Source organism: Protopterus annectens, chromosome 3.part0 (genome assembly GCF_019279795.1).
Source record: "Protopterus annectens isolate FY-2018-M chromosome 3.part0, PAN1.0, whole genome shotgun sequence".
NCBI classification, from domain to species: Eukaryota; Metazoa; Chordata; order Ceratodontiformes; family Protopteridae; genus Protopterus; species Protopterus annectens.
This window is the reverse complement of record NC_056731.1, coordinates 1,623,836,513-1,623,855,286: the sequence shown is the minus strand read 5'-3', so window position 1 is coordinate 1,623,855,286 and position 18,774 is coordinate 1,623,836,513.

Below are 18,774 nucleotides of genomic sequence, written 5' to 3'. Positions count from 1 at the left end.
CAATGCTAACCACTGCACCACTGTGGCCGCCCTAAAGCAGTATAGAGAATGATGAAGTTTAAAATGACATGGGATCACCCATTACCAACAGTTCAGAAAACAGACGCAAGAAAACCAGATATAGTAGTCCATTAGGTTGACAACAATCTCACATTCGACCATCATGTAACAGCAGTGGTCAGAAAAGCCTTTTACTTTCTTCATCTTATAAGTGAAGGGATTGCGTCCAGAAAGAAAGGAGGTTATTACCTATCTGTACTCCTCCCTCATTAGGCCAGTAATTTAGTATAATGCCCTGTTTGGTATGTACCTTTCCAAATACCTGCACCAACTGGAAAGGCCAGAGAAATACCTCACAAAGAGAATCCATGCCCTCCAACACCAGTCCTATGCGGACAGGCTCAAATCACCATCACTCTACTTGGTATTTTACAGATTGCTAAGAGGTGATCTGTGTCTCACCTACAAGGCAATATTGGACCCTGCCCTACTAGAGATGCTCCATATCTGTAAGTCTAAATCCTTGCGGATTACCCGCTCGATAGACCTAAATCTAATAAAACAGGTTTGTCTCCCAGTGGCTGCCCTGTCTCTGGAATAGACTTTCCATACATGTCAAACAATACTTTGCTGACCCTCTTCAAGCACAACCTTGATGAATGGGTGGGAAACTACAAATTTGTCCCAGGGGGTTCCATCTCTGCCCCTCAATGACAGGGTGACAGGTGCTGACTGAAGTTTCTTTTTTGGGGATTAACTCTTGGCTAGGCTTGTAAGGGCCTTAGGGCCATTAACCTAGTAACTTCTTATGATCCTATGAACAAAACAAAACAAAAAAACCCCAGCAAACTGTGTAAAAAAGAAATGTGGCCTAGCAAGCTGTGAGCAAGTCAAAAAAGGTTTTTTCGACTTGCTCCAAGCTTGCTTGGTCACAATCCTATAAACAAAAGACAAAAGTAGAGTTGATCATTGACATTTTTATACCCAATGATTATAGCATCTTACTTACAGAGGGACACAAAAATGCCAGGAGTTACAAATAGAAATGTGGCGGAAAGATACCCAGATAGTTCCAGTAGTAGTAGCAGGAATAACAGAGCTAATAAAAAATAATTTACAATCTTACTTAAGTATGCAAACAGTACATGTAACCCCATTTGAACTGCAGGAGGATGCAGTTCTGGGCACATTGGTGGTGCTGAGAAGAGCACTATTGGGTAACATCAAAGACTGAAACAATGCTAATTTCATGAGTTCTACTTGTACCCTGACTTAGGAATGGTATCCATTCCTGTCATGGGACTAGACTCCCAAAACAGTTGTAGAAATTAAGTCACCAGTTATAGATTCTGAAAAAGATATTTATGTCTGGAGGTGGTTGAAGTCAAGTTAAAAAAATGAAGCATGACAGAGGATCTGTGTTATTTGCAGTTTCACCTGTTGGTTAAGATAGACTGTTCTCAGAGTTGTCATTACAAAAGGCATCAGTGATGCTCAAAATAAACAGGAGAAAAGGTGTCTTCTAGAGGCACAATAAGGGTTGGTGTGGCTTACAATGATACAACACATCAGTTGGATCTGTACATGTTGGACAGTAATGGGACAGTAATATCTTATATGAATACGAATAAGAAAAATTTAGTTGGATTGGTACAGTAATTAAAACATTAAATGCATCAATGCCTAATAATGTCGGTACAAAGAAAAGCCTTTTGTAAATGCTTACAGATTTGAAACAGGTTTTTGATGGAAAGAGAGGCACTCTCAATAGTATAAGGGCTTGGACTGATATAGATAAAAACACTATATCTAAATTTCCAAACACTGGATCATTATGTTTCCACCATAGTCAGGAAATCCTACTGTCTGGCCCAATTAATTATTAGGAAAATATTTTCAAGAGCCAAAAAACTCAGCCTACCCTGTATTTCCACTATCAGATCCATCATCGAATATAATGCCCTTTTTGGTATGCACATATCCAAGCATATCACTCAAATGGAAAGACAACATAGAAAATTAAAGGTCTTAACTACTTCAACTATCTGAAAAGATTGTCATGACTCTTCTTATACTTGGTGACCTACCAGCTGCTCTGGTATAACCAGTGTCTAGCCTTTTGAGCCATGAAAGACCCAATCCTATTTGACCTCATATTTATTCTGAAAACCAATGCCTCTACAATCACCCACACTGGAGACCTAAACCTACTCCAAAACATCAACAAAACTCACTGGAGGAATAGATTCCTAACACAGCATGTTCCCAGTGCATGAAATAAGTTACCACTACAGATTAAACAAAGTACTATTTTATATAACTTAAAGGCTTGTCCTGATGACTGGATAGATAGACACAAATTTATGCTAAGCTTATTTTGTAAGGCTCTGAGCGGTAAGCACTATTAAGTGCTTAAAAAGGGTGACAAGAACTTTACAAGTTTGTGCACTTAAAGATGTATGTGGTTAGGCATCAAGGCTTACCCAGTGTCATTTGTGCTCAACCCAAAGGTGGAAGCTTTTGGAAGAGTTATGAACTGTGTTGAAGATGGTGTGAAGTGAATGGCTTGAAATCTGTGTTCCACTCATAAACAAAGGGAACACTGCAGATGAATGTGTTAGAAGGACTTCAACCATTAACCCTATCTGTCTCAATGTCTAGTATTTGCTCACGTGTACTGCAGACATATTTGCCTGTCAGGCAGGAACTGGACACTTTTCAAGACTGATTTATCTCTGGCCTATCTAGAAATAAAAATTAAGGACTTATCTAAGAGGTTATCAAAATCAATACTCACAAATGTTTATTCCAATATAGCTGTCTTGTTTTTAGTATAGCTTGTGCTCCACTGACTTGGCAGAGAACCATAGATAATGTTTTACAAGACTTACCTAGGGCACAATGCTACCATGATGATATTATAATACAAAAAAAAAATACCTTAAAGGCTTTCCTTTAGGGGTCGGCTTGAAGTTGACACACAGCTGCAATGAATACTTTAAGGAAACTAAAGCAATGAAAACAGCTGACAAAGTCATTCTCATGTAAAGGAGATGTGAAGTGCTTCCCTCTGGCCACTGGTGCTGTGTTGCCACAAATGCTTCAGGATGACACACTGAAAGCCCACTTCCCTTTACCTCTAGATTATTGTTTCAAGCAGCACACAGTTATGGTCAGAATGACCATGAGACTATTAGCCTTGGATGTAAGGAAATACAACCACCACTACTTGCACAGACAAAGGGTCATGTTAGTGACTGATCTTCAACCTGTAGTTTCACAGTTTAACCCAAGAAAAGAACTTTCATCTGCAGTTTCTGGTTCAGGAACTCATATGTATGACTGAATTTAGGGGAACAAAGTGATGCAGTAATGTTTACTCCTTATCACAACTTCCCGTCTGACAACAATCAAAATGAAATCTGATTACAGGGATCTTTAAAGGTTCTATTCAGCACTGGTAGAACCACTCCCCATTATAAATGCAAAATTCAAATTTGAGATGAGAAATTACAAAGGTTTGTCAAAGATTTAATACATCACTGGACATGGATGGCTAGCTATGTAATTTAGTGTTTCCTGAATTTGCAGCAAGAAAAAAAACAGTTGACTGCTTGCCAAGGGACTTGAATTTGTGGTTTATTTATTTATTTATTTAAATTTATTCATTTATTTATTTGTCTTTGTTTACCTGGAAACTCTGACTGGGTAATACTGATTTTCAGTGGAGGCCCAGGGAGAAAAGCTCCATTTACATTGCATTATACTTAGTTCCAGTTAAACAGAGTAGTTGCATTTCTATTTACATTTATACACATACAGTAGTTACATTTATACATTCTAAAATTTTACAGAGTTAGAAGTTACGAAAGAGAAAGCCCACGTGCAACTTAGTAGATTGTACAGGCATCCTTGCACCCCCGGCAGTGACCACTGTCCCCACTGTAACATATCCTATAACACCCCTGAGAGTGACTACTGTCACCACTGTAACATATCCTATGACACCCCTGACAGTGACCACTGTCACCACTGTAACATATCTTGTGACACCAATGACAGTGAACACTGTCACCACTGTAACATATACACATTGACTTTGCTGATCTGTTCATGAATACTGTATACTTGAAAGCAGTTGATGTTTATTTTGACAGTTAGTGCAGACGATTAAGAGTAGGAACTGTTAACAAGCTGTTAGTGAGCTGCTTCCTGTGGTTCAGGGATTGATGTACTCAGCCTCCATTTGCCTACTGTAGGACTCTAAGTAAGTCACTTAACCACTGAGTCTGAAAAAGGTATATTCGAATCAGTGCTGTACACCAGTTAAATAAAATTAAAATAAATCTTAAATAGCCAGAGGTTATACATATAAAGTTAGCTACACTGGAAGAAAACCTTACAGTTTTAAAAACTACATTCTCTAGAAATGGGTACCTGAATGAATTATGACTGACACTGGTCTACAGATTACCTCTGAGGAGTTTGACCTTGTTACAAAGTGAAATGTCATTTGACACAATACAGGTATTTTTCTATCATCAAGCTACAAATATATTATCTGAGTAGCTTATCCAAACCTTCACAAACTCTAGAAATGACATAGATAAGAAAGGCATTTTTCATCAACGTAAAGTAGTCAATTTCATAAATGTATGTACAATAACTGAGTACATGCAGAGACAAATAAAACTACAGCAATGTTGTTCATAAACAGGATTCTGAGGTATTATTTAGATATCATAAAACTTGATGTCCAAAAAGAGATACAGAGTAAACAATTTAAGTGTTTAACCAAATGATAAGAAATATCAAAGTCAGTGGTGCAACAAGTAGAACACTCACCTTTGGTACAGAAGGCTGCAAGTTCTATTCTCATAGAGGGTAGATTGATTGCTAACACTGGAGTGCAGCAGTGTTCAGGCTTACCTGTTATTGGAACAATGACATCACCCACAATAGTGCATCTTACTTTGGCGAACCATCTGTTGAAACTTTAGCAGTACAGAGATGCTCTTCAGTGTCAGAAAAGGTGTCATCCTTTGGATGTGATGTTAAACTGAGGACCCATCTGCTTGAGTTGGTGGTAGCTCAGGAAGATGTAAAAGATTTCATGGCATGTATTGAAAAGAGTATGAAAAGCTTCCTGATACCCTTTCCAAATAGGATCAAAGACAAGTACTAGACTAGCTGCCCTTGCAGGCTGTTTTAAGCCTAACCATTTTCCCTTTAAAGATAAGAATCAGACCCTGTACCTTGTGTCTGTGAGATAAACACATTAACTATTATGCCAACCCCAAATTTCCTATAGTAGTACAAATACCACCTTGGGACTCCTGTGAAAAGAAGCTACTAGCCTAGGGGACTAACCAGTTAAATAAAAGATAAATAAAATAAATTAAAAAATAAATTACAAAATGTTGATGCGGGGCAGGAAGTATTAACACAGAACTACTGAGAAGAACAATGGAAAAAGTGGCTGATTGCCACCAGAAACGGACCTTTAATTTACCCTACCGATGTGGGACATCACAGATATACAGTGGATATAAAAAGTTTACACACCCCTGTTAAAATGCCAGGTTTTTGTGATAAAAAAAAAATGAAACCACAATAAATTATTTCAAAACTTTTCCCACCTTTAATGTGACCTATAACCTGTACAATTCAATTGAACAAACAAATCTGTTAGGGGAAAAAATATAAAAAATAAAAAAACTACAATAAGCTGGTTGCATGTGTGCATACCCTTAAACTAATACTTTGTTGAAGCACCTTTTGATTTAATTACAGCATTCAGTCTTCTTGAGTACACACCTGCCATCAATTAAAAAGACTCTGATTAACCCCAAATAAAGTTCAGCTGTCCTAGTAGGATTTTCCTGACATTTACTCAGTTGCCTGCTACAGCAAAAGCCATGGTTCTTAGAGAGCTTACAAAGCATCAAACAGATCTCATTGTTGAAAGGTATCAGTCAGGAGAAGGGTACAAACAAATTTCCAAGACTACCTACCAAGAGACCTACAGCAAGACAAACTACCAAGAGACCTACAGCAACAATGAAGGAGCTGCAGGAATATCTGGCCAAGTACTGGTTGTGTACTACATGTGACAACAATCTCCCGTATTTGCCATATGTCTGGGGTAAGGGGCAGGGTTGCAAAATTCTTCTTACACAGAAAAACATCCAGGCCCAGATAAAATTTGAAAAACAATACAGCAAGTCTTCCAAAAGCATGTGGGAAAACGTGTTATGGTCTGATGAGACCAAGGTTGAACTTTTAGGCCACAATTCCAAAAGGTACGTTTGGTGCAAAAACAATACTTTGCATCACCAAAAGAACACCATCCCCATGATAAAGCATGCTGGTGGCAGTATCATGCTTTGGGGTTGCTTTTCTTCAGCTGAAACTGGGGCTTTAGTCAAGGTGGAGGGAATTATGAACAGTTTCAAATACCAGTCACTTTTGACCCAAAACCTTCAGGCGTCTGCTAGAAAGCTGAAAATGAAGAGGAATTTCACCTTTCAACATGACAATTACCCCAAGCATACATCCAAATCAGCAAAAGAATTGCTTTATCAGAAGAAATTAAAGTTTTGGAATGGCTCAGCCAGAGCCCAGACCTAAATCCAATAGAAAATCTGTGGGGTGACCCGAAGAGGACTGTGCACAAGAGATGCCCTTACACTATGACAGATTTGGAGCACTTTTGCAAGAAAGAGTAGGCAAATATTGCCAAGTCAAGATGTGCCATGCTGATAGATTACTACCCAAGAAGACTGAATGCCGTAATTAAATCAAAAGGTGCTTCAACAAAGTATTAGTTTAAGGGTGTGCACATTTATGCAACCAGCTTATTGTACGTTTTTTATTTTTTATATTTTTCCCCTTTACCCACAATTTTGCAAATGTAAAAAGGTCACACAGAAATGTCAGGTAGCAAAAACAACAAAAAGATATAGAAAAAACAGATACTCACCACTGTTTAATACTTTAAAGCTCTTACGAAGGAGACCCATGGATAATATGGAAATGACCCCTTAAGGACAAGCTAATTTTGAAGCTACATGGTTTGTAATATAGTATCATTCATATAAAGGCATATGAAACTGAGGTGCGTGCTCATAAAAGTGTTGATTCATATTCATAAAAATAATCAGTTAAATAATTGGATAATGTCCCTCACTTGCTAACTGTGTATTTGAAAAGGAGCTTTCTCCCTAAGTCGTCAGTGTCAGTGGACACTGACCAAGTGAAAAGTTTCAGTTTAGAAAAACAAATAAATACTTGAATCCTTCTTTGAGCAACATTCCAGTACTATATATGACAATGTCTTCAAGACTATTTAAATACCTTGTGTTAAATATTTTTTCCTGAAGTTTGTTATGACTACATCTTTCCTTTGCCAGTCATCCTCCAGTACCTGTTTCACCATTCTTTTTCATCAGCATGAATTCTGCTTCCCACCTGGCATTGTGAATTGTCCATTTCATGTCCACTCTTTCACAGTTCTCCTCCTGTGTACGCTTATCAAGCTGCCCATGTCATTCCTTGGAATCTAGCCTTTCCATTCCTCTTGTGATTTTACTATATTTACACTGTACTTTTGTAGCATTTCTCCTATACTATCATTAGGCTAAACTGCGTGTGTATAAAATCATCTGCAGTATTACCTTGAGAACATAATTACTTTTAGCAAAAATGTGCAAAACACAGACCACATACAAACAATTAAAAACATTTTTCTTGAAGGGTGAAGACCCACTGGACCCCCCCACACCTTTACTTGGATACACTCAGACTAAACTGAATCTTAGTAATAGCAAATTGACCTTTAAAGTAAATGTTTCCATTCTTTTCTTTCTCTCTCTACAGAGCAATATCACCTCATAGGCTGGTTAAAAAGATACTAAAGCAAATACAGCCTGAGCAAGAAATGTTTATCATAGGAAGTTACTAGGCTATTGGCCCTGAGGCCTTCACAAGCCTAGCCAAGAATTTAGCCCATGTTCCGGCAAGTCAGTACCTGATGCTCCTGTCCAACAGGGACACAGGTAGAAAGGTAAACTCCTTTGAACCAGCAACCCAAGGATGACTTGGGAAATCACTACAGTCCTCCGCTCTACCAACTGAGCTATTGAAGGGATGTTCTCTGTTTAGGCAACAAAAGACCAGAGTTGTCTTACATACACTCACGGGTAAACCCTTTTAGTCTTTGTATGGCTGCTCAGACTGGATATAGAATTCTATAATGTGACCTCACCAATACACTGTATTAAATACACACCTCACTAATCTATTGGTGTTTGTCACTATGTTGTAAGAAGGAAGTCCAGCCTAGATTTAAATATAATCCTCAAACTGATTTCCTCTTCTACATTTTCTAAACATTTATATCTTTTATGAATTACCACCACAAAAATGCATGGGTTTGTACATTTTTGTATTAAATTCCAGCCACAAGTGACCCACCATGCAAGACACTCAGGATGCAACTAGAACTAACCTCTCCATTTTTTGCCTTATTGTTTCACCTTTTCTTCAACCTTGATCAGGCTGCTTATACTCTGCGTCCACAGTGAGATACCCAACAAACATGCACTGAACTGTTATTACATTTCAGTGGTTAGTGGTTTCTGTCTAGACAACTACTCTTCCCCTTTCTTGCCACTTGGATATTTAATTGCTTAGGCTCCCAGTTCTGTGTAAGAGACCATGTTTTTCCATCTTCTCAGCCTACAGTACCAGTAGGATTTCTGAGGAGAACATGTAGACTATTGACAGTCATTCAGCCTTCATGCTTGCAGTAAGTAGCTCTAAACCAGGCATTACATCTAATCCATATGTTTCATCTGAGGCCCCTCAAGTTCTCTTTTCTCTCTCCCCTGATAGCTACTTTACCATCTGTCCTTTCCCCCCATCTACAACTGCCCTGTCTCTCAATACTACTACCTATCTCTTTAACTGAGAGTCAGATATCTAACTGAGGATGTCTAACTGATGTATAACAATACACAAATTCTTCCTTTTGTTTTTATGCAACCCAGTATCCTGTCAGTTATTCTAATTGCCTCCAATGTATCAGAAGACCTCTGCTCACCATTCTTCACCCCAACAAGCCATCTTGTCCAGAGCCACCTCAACCTGCAAAATATATTTTTACCTGGTCTTTCATTTTTCCTTTGTGTCCATTTTTATTTCTGTTGTACTTTTCTCCTTTCAATTATAAACTATCTTACCTCTTACAGACTCTTTACCTCATTTTATTAAATCTGTCCTTTCTCTTTGTTCTTTGTTTTTCTTTCTTAGTAGGTACCTGACCCAAACTTATCATCTTTCCTGATGACTTTTGTCAAGAGATTTCCCAAGTTTAGTCAGTACAGTAACATCCAAAGTGCTAATATCCTTCAGAGAGAGCAGGCACTAATCACTGCCTCTGCCACACAATGGTGTCACACTGAACACTCTAATAGGCTGTCAAGTAGAGAGGTTTGACATCTGCATGGCAATTGCACTATCTTTCCCCAGACATTCATCTGATACTGATGCTAAAATGCTGACCTTAAATACAGGACGGTATCATCCCAAGTGCAAGGCCCTCTTCTGCAGCTGTGGAAGGGCCATTCCTCAGTTAAAAAGAAGAAAACTATGAGGAAACTAATCTCGCTGGAGGTCCTCATCCCACCCCCACCTGAAATAAAAAAGACCACAGTAAAGAACTTCTCGAAAGCCGACTTCACACTTCTAAAGACTAGTGTGGTCTCCTTTAAGGCCCCCGAGCCGACGGAAAACAGTACTCAAGCCGCTGAATCACTTACAAATGCCTTCTACCAGCACCTGCAGGACTGCATGGATAAGGCAATCCCAAGCAAAACAAAGACTCTTTGTACCAAAGGCAAGCGTCCACTCTGGTGGACCCCAGCCATAAACAAACTCTACAACAAAAGGAGGAAGCTACTACAAGATAGAGCAAAATCCTTAAAAGGTAAGACACCCTTGATCACTATAAGTAAAAAACTAAGAGCTCTCATAAAATCATCCAAAGCAAATTTTGAGAGAAAAATAGCTAAAGACTCAAAAGACAATCATAAGGCCTTCTTTAGCTATGTTAGAAACCTGGGAGGAAACTCCCAGATATGCTCAGAACTAGTTCAAAATGATGTGAAGATTACTGATCCTACAGTCATTGCCAACATACTGGCTGACAGGTTCAGTGCAAACTTCTCCCCTCCCCCAAAGGAGATATCTATACCAAGCGATTGCAGCACCCAAACAACTACAACGCCCAAGTGAGAACTGCTCTCTCCAAAGCAAAAACACAGCATCCATGGGACCTGATGGTGTCCCCGGCTGTGTGCTCCACGAACTCAATGAGGAATTAAACCCACAGCTAGGACAGCTGTTTAATCATAGTCTTACCTCTGGATACACGCAGGGAGTGGCGCACTGCAACTGTGGTCCCACTTCACAAAGGCAGTGCCTCCACCGACCCTGGAAATTACCGGCCCATTAGCTTGACAAGCCTTATCTGCAAAGCCATGGAGAGGATCATAATGGACCTCATAAATAAAGACATAGGGAATTTGCAGACTTTGGATCCATCCCAGTTTGGCTTTGTCAAAGGCAGATCATGCCTTCTAAACTTGGTTGACTTTTTGAAACAGTCACCAAAGCCATTGATGAGGAAAGGCAGTCCATACAGCCTACCTCGATCTGGCGAAGGCCTTTGATACAATACCCCACTCGGGTATCATTGAAAAACTCATCAGCTTAAATGTTAACCCATACATCACAAGATGGGTTGCAAACTGGCTGAGTGACAGAACCCACAGGGTCAGAGTTGCTGGCGCCATGTCAGACTCAAAGCCTGTCACAAGTGGTGTACCACAGGGCTCAGTCCTGGGCCCACTCTTGTTTGGCATCTACTTTTCCGAAGTACAAGCAAACACAGGAGGGTTATGGCTGACAAAGTTTGCAGATGACTGCAAACTGGCCGCCATAGTAGAAAACACATCTGACACAGATATCTTTCAGAAGGGTCTCACAGAAATGGATAACTGGTGCCAGAGCCATGGCCTAAAGTTAAATGCCAAAAATGCATAGTCATACCCTTCGGGAAAAACAAGGTTACCCCTAGCTACCAAATAGGTGGCAATCCACTGAGTACAGAAGAAGTTATCAGGGACCTGGGGACCCAGGTTGATAGTAGTCTGTCATTCGACACCCATGTAGCTAAAGTAGTTAGGAAGACCTTCTACATTGCCCACCTTATCATGAAGGGATTCTCATCTAGATCAAGGGAGGTCATAGTCTCCCTATACTCATCACTCATCAGACCAATGATTGAGTACAATGCCCCATTCGGAATGTATCTGACCCGACACTTGCAGCAGCTGGAGAGGCCACAAAAGTTCCTCACCAAAAGGATAAAGGGTCTCAAACATCTGTCCTATGCTGCCCGACTGAAAGAACTCCAGCTCTATTCAGTCGCACGCTTGCTCAGAGGTGACCTTTGCCTAACATACAAGGCCATGTCAAACCCAGATTTGATGAATATGCTTCACCTCAAAAAATCTAGATCCGTCAGAGCCACAAAGGCGGGAGACTTAAACCTCGACACGGCTATTAATAGGACGTGCTGGAGGGATAGATTCATCACCCAAAGACTCCCTATGCTGTGGAATAAAATCCCGGTATATGTGAGGCAGAGCACCTCGCTGGCCTTGTTCAAGAGAAATCTTGACCAATGGATGGGAGATCGCAGATATACCCCAGGGATTACCTCAGTGTCACTGCTCAACAGAGGCACAGCAAAATAATGGGTATAGTTCCCCACACTAAAGGGGTGGCGTAAGCCACAAAACTATGGGCTAGGCTTGTAAATGCCCTCGGGCAGATAGCCTAGTATGAACCTATGAACCTATGAACCTATGAAACCAGATGTCTGGCTCTCTAGTTTAGTGAGTGTATAGGTTCATAGGTGTTTACTAGGCAAATGACCAAAAGGGCCTTTTTAAGCCTAGCCATGCATCCCAAATCTCTGACAAGTTCTGATACTCTTGATAAGTGTAAGCATGGGTATGGAAGATGAAACATTTACAAGCAGGGCCCTGGGGGATGAACCATTTACAGGTTGCCTGTGTCCATTAGAGACATAGGTGCCAAACCAGGGATGAATTTCCTGTTCCCCATCCAATTGCCCAAGTTGCACTTGAAATGGATTAGGGAAGAGCTCTGCTTCATATGGATGGGGAGCCTATTCCATAGATGGGGTAGTCTTTAGGATACATACTTGTCTCTCCAGCAGGTCATATTTATATCACAGGCAAGGTTTAAGTCTTTAGAATGGGTAATTCTGGTGCTGTTTGTTTTGTGGATATGCAGGAAATCCATCAGAGTGGGGTCTGACAATGCCCTGTATGCCAGGCATAGATTTCCCCTCAAAACCCTGTAGGACACAGAATACAGGGATAGGGCCTTGAAGCAGTCAGCATAGGACATGTTTCTGTTATTACATTACATCTCAGCAGGAGATGAGAACAAGAGACTACTTTAATCATTTGCCTATTTGTCCTTAATGTAATAACTTTTCTGTGAATTATGGTCCCACAGAAATCACCATTTGTATTAAACAGTATTTTCTAGGCTTATTTAAATATTATAATCAAACTTGCATTGCTTTACTGAACAATTTCTGAGTTAATCTTTTTGCTGTCTCTCCCTTATATAAAATCTCCATGAGATTTGAGTCACTAACCATACCTCTCAACCTGGAAACATGAAAAATCTGGATAAAGGCCCATGAAAGGTAGATACAACTAGCCAAAAATCTGGATGCTGGTTAACATAAAATGTGCATATATAATTATGTAACTCCACCCACCCAATGGAATTGTGGGATACCAACATTCAGACACAAATTGTAGACAAAATATTAAACACAAAAAAAAATAACCAGAACAATGGTGTTTATTTATATTAACATCTGAGCTTGTATCAGACTTTGAACTACTTGTAGAAAACTAAAATGCAATTTTCTTTTATAAAAATAAAATTAAGTGCTAGTAACCTGTTATTCTAAAAGTATTCTAAGTTTATAAGAACAATATTTTAAATCTATCCTTGCCCCCCTCCATTGTTTAAGGCTTTATTGAGATTTCTTGTATTAGGAAGTTGAGATATGTATATATGTGTGATTACAGCTTGGACGTGAGTGTCTGAATGCAAAAAATACTACTGCTATAAATTATCAAGGAATTGCAATGCACTCTGCTTATTCAGCACATTGAGTCATTTATTCCTGCCCTAGTCTATTGTGTACCATAAATATGCAACTGAAAAAACACACCCAACTGGCTAATTTTGTAAAACTATAGTATATAAAATATATAGGCCATATCAGAACAGTTTCTGACTACATTCTGCACATTTTATCAAACTATAATTAATTAATTAATTAATTAATTAATTAATTAATTACAACTTTGCATGTACAAGAAAACCGAAATAATATACAAGGCACCACCTAGTAATATCCAGGAACTTTAAAAATCAGGACATAAAACTAGGAACTTATCCCAAGGGCTGGATGCTAAATCAAAATGCACTGTCACTGTGCAAAGCTAAAACATCCCAAATTTATGACAATAGAGGGACTTTGGACACACTGGGCTGCAAAATAATGGCACAACAATGTCAATTGTTTTCCAACAAACCACCATTCAAATGTTGTAAAGACTGATAAAAAGAGATTAAATAACTTAACTCAACAGTTTAATATTGTTATTGTGTACTACTATGACATTGTACTGCTTACCTTCAGCTGAAAGGATGGAATTTCGCTTAAACTTTGTTTTTTCAGTTTTCTGATGAGGGTTATTAGCATTGTGTTATACTCCAACCAGCAAAAAAAATCTTAAATAAGTAGTTAAAAAAGTCTTAAATCAGTAGTTTTTGTAAGGACTGACGCTGAGGGACCCAGGTTTGTCTTCGTGACATGCATCCTTGTTGGCTGGCAGGCTGCAGCTATAAACAACTGAAGTTTTTTTTTATTTTTTGAAATCTCCCTTGTCTTCCAGAAAGGCAAACTGCTGTTATAAACTAAGAAAACTACAAGAATAACAGGTGGCAATAAGCACTTTTTGAAGGATATAAAGCCTGAAACTCAAATGTATCATTATGTTACATAAGCAATTTAATCCTCAGTAATTTGCTTGAAAAAAAGTTTATTAAGAACAGACTAAAACATCAGGATCTGTATATTCTGCAAATTCTTGACTGTTGAGAGGTATGTAAGATATGATGGATACTTGCCATTTTGCAGATTTAGAGACAGCTTCGGTGGCATAAATTTAACAACCAAATATGCATATCGGAAGAGAAAGGACCTAATTAGTTGACTGTAACTTTTGTCTTCAAAATGTGCTCATGGTACCAGTACTGCATGCAAGATACATGCTGTGACACTGTGTATCACTTGGAGGAGATCTCATCTTTATCCACACAGGTGGAAGAGGTGAGGTTAAAAGAAAACAAAATCTATCACCAAGTAGTGCTCCAGAGTAACTTGATTAACATTTGTGAGGACAAACTAGACCAGCTCAAACTAATAAATATAACCAAAAATCGCTATGGCAGCTAAGGAAAACTGCGCAGTACAATTATATTTTAACAAATATTAATTACACTTTATGAGTGCTTTCGTCCATAGGAATGAAACTCAAATACCTCAATGCCTGTCATTATGTAGTGAATTCATTCCTCACGATTTGCCACAACAATATAGGAAATCACAAATTACATGAAGAACAGACCAAAATATGTGATAAAAATCTGGACATTCTGCAAAAATCTGGAAAACTTGAGACGTATGACCTCATTCATGTATTAAATGTCTATGACACTGTAACACAGACTTACCAACATCACCAGTTTTGTCTTGTCAGACATCAAGCAAATATCCCAGCAATGTTACCCACACCCTATATGTCCCTACTGACTACTACTGTTCTAGTAACCGATCTTCTCTCTTACAATCCCCGATGTCACCTCAGTCAGAACGATAAGGCCATGGAGGGGGTGGGATTATACCAAAATGACAAGTGGGGGAGGGGGAGAATATACTGACAGCAAGCATCTTAATGTTAAGACAAAGTAGTTCATAACAGATGGATGAGATTTAAAAATTCTCTGATTGGCATTGTTAAAAAGCTTGGGCATCAGGCTGTAGTTCTGTATTTTTCATAGGATTACCTAATTTTCCAGTAATTTTCTTCCTTGACCATAATCATCTTGGAGTGAGATGACAATCATTACAACACAGGACATACAGTTAACAATGCTTCACTTAACGCTTTCATTCTTAAGAAACTCTGCAGTGCAGATTTCTTAGCTGTAGTGATGATCTGCTCTTCTACTGTTCCTGGGCAGGTCAAATTCTGTTGCTGGACTCTCTTTCCTGAATGTTTAGAAATTCATGAAGTGGTATTGGTTGATTCATTGTGCCTCATTAGTTCGTGTATTAGGCGGTGCTACTGTAAAGGCTTGTGTGACACAACACAACAGTTCCATAGAAGAGCAAAATGACTGTAGCAACCTTTACGGCACTGTTTACCTTGTTTAAATGCAATGTTGCAAAAAATATGTTTTTAAGGAAGGAACAACCTGCTTAACAATACATTTGTGCATTAGTGTTGCCACAGATTTCAGATCGGTAAATGACTGCACCCCCTGCCCCACACCAGCAACAGTTATGGGCAATTGATATATAGCTAATGATTAAAAGCAGCATACTTCATTGAAATGGAAGGTTGCAAACACAGTCTCGTACACTCATACACTCACTCACACTTACCTCAGCACAGCTAGCTTGAAATTGTGATTTAAAGGGGCCAGTCGGAAATTTGTTGCACCCTATTATTTTGAGCCCAAAACCTGCAAATACTAAGGAATTCAGTACAGCTGAGAGGTATGTTACTACCATTATTAGTTAAATAAAATACAAGGCTGTTGTTTTCATGTGGGTTTCTCTACCAGTTTGATTTTATAAAGAATATTAGTTTGTTGTTTTGGTGGCCAGAAAACCCAATAAGGCTACAGCTTTGAAAGCATTGTCAAGTTTCTTGGAACTTTACGCAGAATGTATTGTTTCTGCAGAGCCCATATTTCTTTATTCATTTTCCAAATATTTTTGTTCATGTTTGATATTATTGCAAGGGCTCTTACAAAGGTTTTATGCAGCAGAAGCTCTGTTTTCTTCTGTATTGTCCTTTCTAATACTGAGATGCTTTGCAAATCAAATGACTGTCAGCTTGCTAAGGGTAGGTGAGAAATGTGAGAATTAGAACTGGAAATTGTGTTCTCTACTACTTAAGATGTAGGAAACTTAATCAGCTCACAGTGCTAAAGTGTGGTAGTGCTTACCAAAGACTAAAAATAAAACATGAACTGGAAGAAAATTATGTCTGTTAAGTTCTACTACAGGCAGAGCATAAAAAGAATTAGTAATGTGTATTGAATCATCTTAAAATGTAATAGCTAGGGGCTATCATCCTGTGAGATTATAAGAAAGTTGGCATAGTTTTACTATGGTGGGAATTCAAATAAAGCTTACATGATCATTTTTCCCGTGTGTGTGTCGCAGCATGATGCGTACATGAGCACGGCAAGGTTTAGCTTCAGTAAATTCTGCGTAGGAGCGTGCAATCATGTGCACTCACGTGCAAATATGGAAACTTTTGTGGAATGCAAATTTCAACATAAATAGCTGAAATGTATGCTAATGAAGCAAATCAACGTGACTGAATGATCCAACAAGCTAAAATGAAACTGTGTAGACTCTGTGTACATCTTGGTAGTGTATGCAGAAATTTCCGAGTACAGGAGCATAAACGGAAACAAAGGCATGTAAAAGTCCAGAAATATTAATAGAATTGACCTTAACAGCTAACATCACACATAATATGGCCTAACTACACACTGTGAAAACTAGAAAATCAGTCTCCCCCCAAAAATACTATTGTAACTGCCATGACATAAATGGACCTTTGGTCCCCCACCTCCAAATGAAGAATAAACAGGTTACTAAAATGTTTAAAACACATGAAACAGAGTATTCTAATATACTGTAAACATAATCTGTTCTGTATTACATATATAGGCAAAGTAATACCCTGCCTTGTATTTACAACACTGTGCTCCTGTGCAGTTGCCCTGCTTACATGGCTACTAACCGTATATATTCCAGGCTGTCACAACAGTCATTACGCAGATGAGGCCAAAAATTAGTAGATTTGTTGAATCACAAAAAACAGTAACCCTGTAGGGATGTTCAGATCATGTTAGGCACCATCACAGTGTTTTTATTTCCAATGGATGTCAACAGTGAGTGATGACATTAGGGGGTGAGTCAGCGTCCTCTTTTTTTTTTTTTAATATAGCGCACCTGCAGGAAATGGAGCAATATAAGACTTGTCATGTAACTATTCCTGTGGTAATACCTGTATGTGTAGGGCTACAGTCTCAATGGTCCTGGGTTTGAGTATAGGGTGTACAAGCTTCTCTGCACATTTTATGTTCCATGTTTGCGCACTATCAGGAAAACAGAGATAAAAATTATAAATTTTGCTTATGCTCACCTTATGTATGCAAAGGTGCACACAGCTGTGTAAAGGTGTACTTAGCACACTACTGATCACTCAAGAAGGTAATTTAAATTATGCTAATTACAGCCTAAGCAGGTGAATTGCATCTTCATTAGCTAGTACCACACTGTGGACCTAGTCAACAAATGTATAAAGTATTCATGTAACCTACATTCTTATTTTCCCTTGATACTTCAATACTATTGGAGTAGAGACTTGGAAATTTTAACTGAGATAATGCTAGGGGCTTCTGCAGCTATTCTACATCTGTATGTACTAGAGGCTGAAGCCAATGTTGTTGGTGCTGGGGTCCAAAGGCCTAGGCTGAGAAGGAGAAGAGTGTTCAGGCCCAGGGTAACTTTCAAGGTGCTACATGAGCTGGAGATTGTAGAGCACTACAGGACGGACAGGGGCATACTGTATTACAAGAACTCTGTGAGCTCTGCTGCTCTCAACTCAGAGCCAGAGCCAACTGAGGAACCCATCCCAGTGGAAACTAACATATGTGTATAAAAAATAAAGTAAAGTAAAATCCACTGCTCAGCAAGCAAACGCTGTAGTTCCATGAGGTAGATATAATGTAAGTCACAAAGGAAGCGGAGTACAGCAGAAGTAAGAACAAAACTCCAAATTTAATTCCAAGAATGTGCACTTATAACATACGGATGAGCGCTTTCACCGTTACAGCTTCTTCAGATCCTTGTATAAAAGTCACAGTAAACCTCCCCTTATATAAGCAGCTCAATTAATCAACTAAAACAATTTAGACAATTAAAAGCAATACCGGAGAATTTAAAGAACTCTCCCATATATAAACATGTTAATGTAAAGTAAGACAAAAATATATAAAACTTACATAGTGACCTAAAAACATATAAATAAACATTCTGATAAGTTAATGTTGATAAAATACATAATTAAGAACATATACAAATAAATGATAGTTCATTTTATGTGCCTGCGTTGTCTCAGCTTAGGTTTTATAGAAGCTCTATCATTCAACCCATGCCCCCTATCAGCTTTCAAACGAATGATCCAGTCAGTCTCCTTAGATTCAGTAAGATTCATAGTATTACCACCCCTCTTATTCACAACAATTATCTCTAAGACCTGGAACAAGAAAGTATGA